Source organism: Notechis scutatus, chromosome 1 (assembly GCF_049901735.1).
Source record: "Notechis scutatus isolate UNSWTSFEM ecotype Mainland chromosome 1, rNotScu1.2, whole genome shotgun sequence".
Lineage (NCBI taxonomy): Eukaryota > Metazoa > Chordata > Lepidosauria > Squamata > Elapidae > Notechis > Notechis scutatus.
In genome coordinates this window covers 317,390,212-317,396,642 of record NC_142009.1, presented here as the reverse complement: position 1 = coordinate 317,396,642, position 6,431 = coordinate 317,390,212, and the positions used below count along the sequence as shown (strand labels likewise).

The following is a 6,431-nucleotide window of genomic DNA, read 5'->3' as shown; positions in this document are numbered from 1 at the left end:
AAATCAAGTTGATGGGTTCGTTAAAATTCTGGAAGACTAATATGGTTGCAGCAAGCTCGGCCCTTTGTGGTGATGTTTGCACAGGGGTGGTTTTAGTGTGCCACACCCCATTCCTTTGCTGGCGCATGCCCCTCATTCTCCTACTGCCATCAGCAAAAATAGTCAAGGCGTTGACCAGAGGCCTTTTGCTGATGGGAGAGGAGAAAGAAATGGGTATTGTCCGAATGATTTGAAAATGTGGATCAGCGGGCGGGTGGCAGGAAACTAGTCCAGGCCAGTCAGCTAAGGCAAACTGGATTTCTTGGGAGTTCTGGAATAGAGGTTCCCATATTTGCAGTGAAAAAGGCATGAAAAGTGTGGAGACATCTATTCCCATAAGTAATTTTGCACGACTCCTACCTTTTATGATCAATTGAGCCAATTGAGCTGATTTGGAAGTGATGGAGCATCATGGCGTGTGGGAAAGATGGATCCACTCTATGATGTGGAGTTTTTGGTCCTTTTGAGTTACTGCCACGGTCATAAGCCCGGGTGGCCAAAATGACCATATCTAAAGGAGTATTGGCAGCAGCTCTGTCTACCCATATTTTTCGGATATTCTCTTCTATGAGAGTTATTGCTTGAAGCTGAGGTTGCTGCAAGGATATTATGTCAGCAGGCTTTTTCCCCCAGGTAAGGGCCTCAAACAATGGAGAAAGAATATCCGTGGTTAAAGACAGGAAAGGTCGGGCCCAGTTAATGGTACCCAGATATTGCTGAAGTTGAACCAAGGTGGGTTGAGAAGACAGAGACAGAGAGGGAAGTGAAGGATAGGCAGTAGCAGAAAGCATTCTATAGCCCAGATATGCGTATGGAATTAGTACTTGCACCTTTTCAGGTGCTATGTACAAACCTCCTTCTGCAAGAACGGCTTTCAGGAAGGAGAATGAAGTGAACACCGTACTCCAGTGGCCCAGGAGCTGCAACAAGGATATCGTCCATGTAGTGATACACCAGAAATTGTGGAAAAGCTGAACGATAGGGTAGCAAGACATTATTGACATAGTGTTGACACATGGTGGGACTATTAAGCATGCCTTGAGGTAGGACTTTCCACTGAAAGCGGGAGGAGGGAGAGGAGTTGTTTAAGCGAGGTAGTGTAAAAGCGAATAAGGCACGATCTTGTTCATGCAGAGGGATAGAAAAACAGTCTTTTAAATCAATGACCATTAAATCAAATTTCTCAGGGATGATGTTGGGATTTGGCAGACCACATTGTAATGCCCCATTGGTTTTATAATCGCATTCACGGCTCTCAAATCACATAATAGCCTGAATTTTCCTGACTTTTTCTTTATAACAAATACGGGGTGTTATATGGACTGACAGATGGTTCAACGTGCCCTTTGACAATTTGGTCCTGAACAAGTGAGTGCAGGGCCTCTAGTTTGTCTATAGTGAGGGGCCGTTGATCTACCCACACAGGTTCTGTGGTTTTTAATTGCAGCCGTAGTGGATTTCTAGCAAAAGATTCCATTAATCAATAATGAGTCTTGCATTAAGTTGAGACATAAGATCACGGCCCCACAGGTTAGTATGCAGTGGAAGGACCAAAGGTTGGAGGTAGGCAGTGCGAGAAATATCAGAAGAACTCACCGGTAGCCAGTGTTTGCTACGGTGGGCGTGCTGAACTCCTCCCACTCCCCAAACGGCTGGGGCAGTTTCAAAGGCCAATCGTCCGGCCACTCAGCCGCTTCGGATGACACTTACATCAGCTCCAGTATCTATGAGACCCGAGAAGACTTTGTTATGGATTGTAAATTGTAACACAGGCCTGGCTTGTTCTACTGTCTGATGGACAGTAAATGCCCATGCATCAGCTGTTTTAACAGGTACTGGAATAGCGGTTGCTACTAATTCTCCCTTGCTAAATTTTGTGGGAGTATTTCCAATTACTGCCATGGCTACTGAGGAAAAGTCGTCGGAGTCTCTCAAAAACGGAGAAGCGATGATTCCCCTTGCCATGAGGTCTCGAATGGGATAGATTATGAGGGGTGTCATGGCAGGGGGATCGTTTTCAGGCATGTGGGAGAAAGCAAACAGTGCCTGGGATGTCAATTTCCATATCTTCGGAGGCAATTAGGTGGAAAGATATGGAGTCAGCCTTTGGAGTGGGGCTGGCTGATCGCCCTCCTCTAGTTTCCCTGTGGCTGAGAATTGTTGCTGCGACACTGATTTGCCCAGTGGTACCCTTTCTTGCACCTGGGGCATATCGTCTTAGGCTTGGTGTTGTTTTGTGTATTGTCTCTGGTTCTGCATTGTGCCTTAAAATGGCCAGGTTTCCCACAATTGAAGCAGTTTCTGGCCAGCCTGTTCTGAGAGTTTGCTTGCTGCAAAGCCATAGCCAGATGCTCCATATTGTAGGAGACAGTCCCCACGATTCTGCAAGCCTTTAGATAGTCCGAGAGGGAAACCCCCCCTCGGGCAGATAGAGGCTGCAGAATCCTTTTGCAATCCTCATTAGCATTTTCAACAGCCAGTTTTAACAGAAGCTCTCTACGGGCTTCTTCATTAGAGATTTGCCTATGAATGGCTTTCTGAAGCTCCTCTATGAACTCGGCATAAGGCTGATTTGAGCCTTGAATAATTTTTGAAAAAGATCCTACGATGCCAGAGGTAGGATCATCAACTTTGTCAAGGGCTTTGATTGCTATGATACTGACAAAGGTAAGGGCACGTTGTGGAGTGTCGCCTGAGCTGCTAAGTCCATAAATTGACCCATACCACAAATTTGATCCGCTCTCGCGACCATACCATGATCGCGGGCAAATTTTTCAGCTTCGGGCGCGAAAGTCTGACTCCCAAACAACGTACTGTGGTCCTGTCAGTATCATGCGAAAAGATCCTTCCAATCTTGGGGTAACATGAAAAAGGAGGTGCTGATGGTGTTAATGAAGCCTCTGACATATGGTGCCTGGATGCCATACATGGCCACGGCTTGTTTTAAATCTCTAATTAATTTCATGGATAAAGGTTCAAGTCTAGGCACCGTATTTCCGGCTCCATCCCCTACATATTCAACGGGACAGAGAGAGCTCCTCTAGAGTAAGAGAGCCTTCTCTGCGTCCCTGCACCATGGCTTGTGCGAATGCTCCCATGGGTGTCTGATCCTCGCTGGATTTGAGTTAGGAGAACTCATGGGTTCAGGAGCAGTGGGGGGAGCTTCTAACGGGAAAGCATCCTTAGTCTTGGTTTCAGTTGTGTAAGGAGGAGGAGGATCCCCCTCAGGGGAGGGGGCCTTGGTCAGCGCTGAGCCATGGATTGTTAAGCATTCCATGACTGTCCTCCACGTGGTCAGAATTTTTGGTGGAGCCCTGGGATTGCTATGAAAATAGTCACCCAAACGTTGCCATGTGGAAACTTTCAAGGACCCTTAAGCCGGGCATTGCGTGTAAATGTAAGTCAAAAGGGTAATAAGGTCCTTCTTAGTTGGAATCAGGAGCGTTTTTGCCCTGATTCCCAAGAATACGAATTGAACTCTTCGTTAATTCTCCTAATTCCTGCAAATGTGCTATCTGCTCTTTGGAGAATTTTCCGCCCATACTCACCTGAAGGGAGGATGTCTTCTTTGCTAAAGATTCCTGGGGAGGGATCCGTGACACGGAGACGGCGTCCCTGGGTTGCAACTGGCTCGTCTGGCCGGGTAAGATAGGCAGTCGAAGAGAGACGCACCCGCTTCCTTTAGCGGATCACGTCGGGGTCACCAATTGCGGCTTTGCTCCGCATATGGAAGGCTTCTCACTGGGTGGTCGAATGCATCAAGAAAGACACCAACGCAAGTTCTACCTTGGGTGAGCTGCCCCGATCAGAGTTAGGGGAACTCTTTTTATTAAGAACATACAAAAGAGGTGAGCTCCATCCAATCATTATGTTACATGCGTAGGAATGTTAGTGGATGTATAGTATCTTCCAATCACAATGCCATGGTCAATTTAAACTAGCAAACCAACGCCTGCATTTCAGTTAACTGCCCTTGTGAAGTGTTAATGGCCTTGTTTCTAGTACCTGCTTTCAGCCTACGTGAGACCTGGCATGTACTGGAACTATTGAGGTTGCTCACGTGAGGCTTGGCACACAATGGAATTGGCCCATTACAGCATTTTAATGAAAGAGCCTGCTCACAATTTTGTTAGATAGATGATAAATATGAAGTCAAAAGTAAAAATAATAGTTCTTTCTCCACCAGATTGAATATTGATTTAATATTTTTAATGCATTTCATATAATGCCCCCTTAACATATGGCAGAAAGAGGGTGATGTAACATTGTTTTGTAGATCTGAAAACAACAGCAACAACAACAACATAGTAAATTAATTCAAGTCCTACAAAATGCACAAAAGCTGTCAGGGATGTCTATCCAGTTGGAAATATCTCCAGACAACTTGCCTCTTACAGTAGCTCATTCAGCAAAGTATATATAAGAATAACTGACACATGGAATGTCCAAATCAATCAGCCCCGCATGACTTTATCCTTTCTGGGTTTCAATATCCACAAGGATTCAAGCTACCAGTGCTGTTATTCTTCTCAATCATGTTTGCACTCACTCTTTCTGGAAATTCCCTCATCATCGGGTCATCTCTAACCTTCAGTTGCATAAGCCCATGTATTGGTTCCTTTGTCATCTCTCCATCCTGGACATGGCCTTCTCAGCTGTGGTGGTTCCCAAAGTGGGATTGCAGGGTTCAGTTCCAGAGGGAAAATCATTTCCTTTTCTGGTTACACAGGTATTTGTTCTGAACTCTGTTGGATATGCAGAATCTTTTCTTTACACCTTGATGGTTTGTGACCACTTTTGGCCATCTGTAAACCACTCCATTATACCAACATCATGAGTTGGAAAACCTGTCTCCCCCTCTCCTTGGGTACCATAATTGGAACCAGCCTCAATTCTGCATTTCTGACATCCCTCACCTTTCATTTGCCTAATGGAGAGAACAACTATATTGACTATGTCTTCTGTGCTGCTCCATCCATCCTGAAGCTGACTTGTGTTGATATAAAATTTAATGAATTTATGATCATTGTTAACATAAGTTTCATTGCAAAGACCTGCTTTTTCCTCATCCTAGCATTTTATGCTTACATCATCACAGCCATTTTGAAAATTAGTAGCAGTGAAGGATGACAAAGAACCTTTTCCACTTGCTCTGCCCATTGTAGTGTGGTATACATATACTACTTGCCAATATTTTATCATTATTTGAGGCCAGAATATGAGGATTTCCTAGATAGAGTGGTAATGTGTTGTACACCACTATCATCCCTTTGCTGAACCCAATAACACTCAGGAACAAAGAGATTCAAATGTCTCTGGTGAAACTCTTGCATGGGCAACCAGAGTAGGTAGCTGGAAGTAAACCCAAGACATGATGAATATTCAGATTTATCTCATCTTTCCAACTCTGTTGTTCTGTTATTTTCAGATTGAATTCTTACCTATTTTATGGGTCCTCACTACACATTTGTCTGGGTGCAGCTCGACATGCAACTAAACCCACCTATCCTCCAATAAAACAGACAGTGTACATACATGCTTTATTGAAAGAACAGGATATGGTGAAATAGCAATGCTCTGTCTGTGGGGTGTGGGTTTGTCCTTGGATGAGCAGGTGCCACAGATTAAGATGGATTCTTCTTTGTGCTTCTGCCTTCTCCAAATGCTAAAGGAAATGGAGTCTAGCTTCTCAGCATTTGTTTTGAGAGTGTGGTCTGATGCATAAATGGGTTGGGTCAGCTTCATAAAATATAATTTGTATTTGTCTCTCTGGGACTAGATGGGGGCTAGAGGGCAACAACAGTATATAACAGTTATATGCTGGGGCATGACAGGTCTACTGAAATTTTCTATTGAGCACTTTTAAAATGTGGATATAACTGGTCAATTTGCACAGAAAGCCCAAGGAGCTGATTAAATATATGAGCATCAGCAGGTTGTTTCAAATCACACAGTCTGCTATGTGTTATCACTTCATTATTAATTTGGCCAGGAACAGGTCCCATCAGGTGTCACCTACTTTGTCTCCTAGAGAAGTCTTCATCCAGCCAGAGCTTGGTTAAAGAAGGTCAAGATGTCCTTGCTCAGCCAACCTCAGGTATCTCTGCTCACTTGGACACAAAACAGGATGAACTCCAACAAATCATTCTGTGCACCCCATCATTTCAGGAGGTGTGATATTTCTACTTCTTCCTACACTGCTAGCTAGGATTCCATTGCCTCCTACAAGGTCTGTTTCTGAAGTGATCTCAACAAGAGAGGGGGAAATCAGACAGGGAGAAAAGAATTATTTAGCAACTAATTTTTCATGAGAGTTATACATGACTATCTCTTTTAGAAATGCACTTAATACCTTTCTTGAATGGTTCACCGTATGCTTCTGCCATGCTGTA

At 44.3% G+C, this 6,431-nt stretch overlaps 1 pseudogene; it reads left to right on the top strand.

The window, feature by feature from the left end:
* The first annotated feature begins 4,475 nt into the window (after nucleotides 1–4,475).
* LOC113425738 (olfactory receptor 10G6-like) lies at nucleotides 4,476–5,387 on the top strand (annotated as a pseudogene).
* Nucleotides 5,388–6,431: the final 1,044 nt, after the last annotated feature.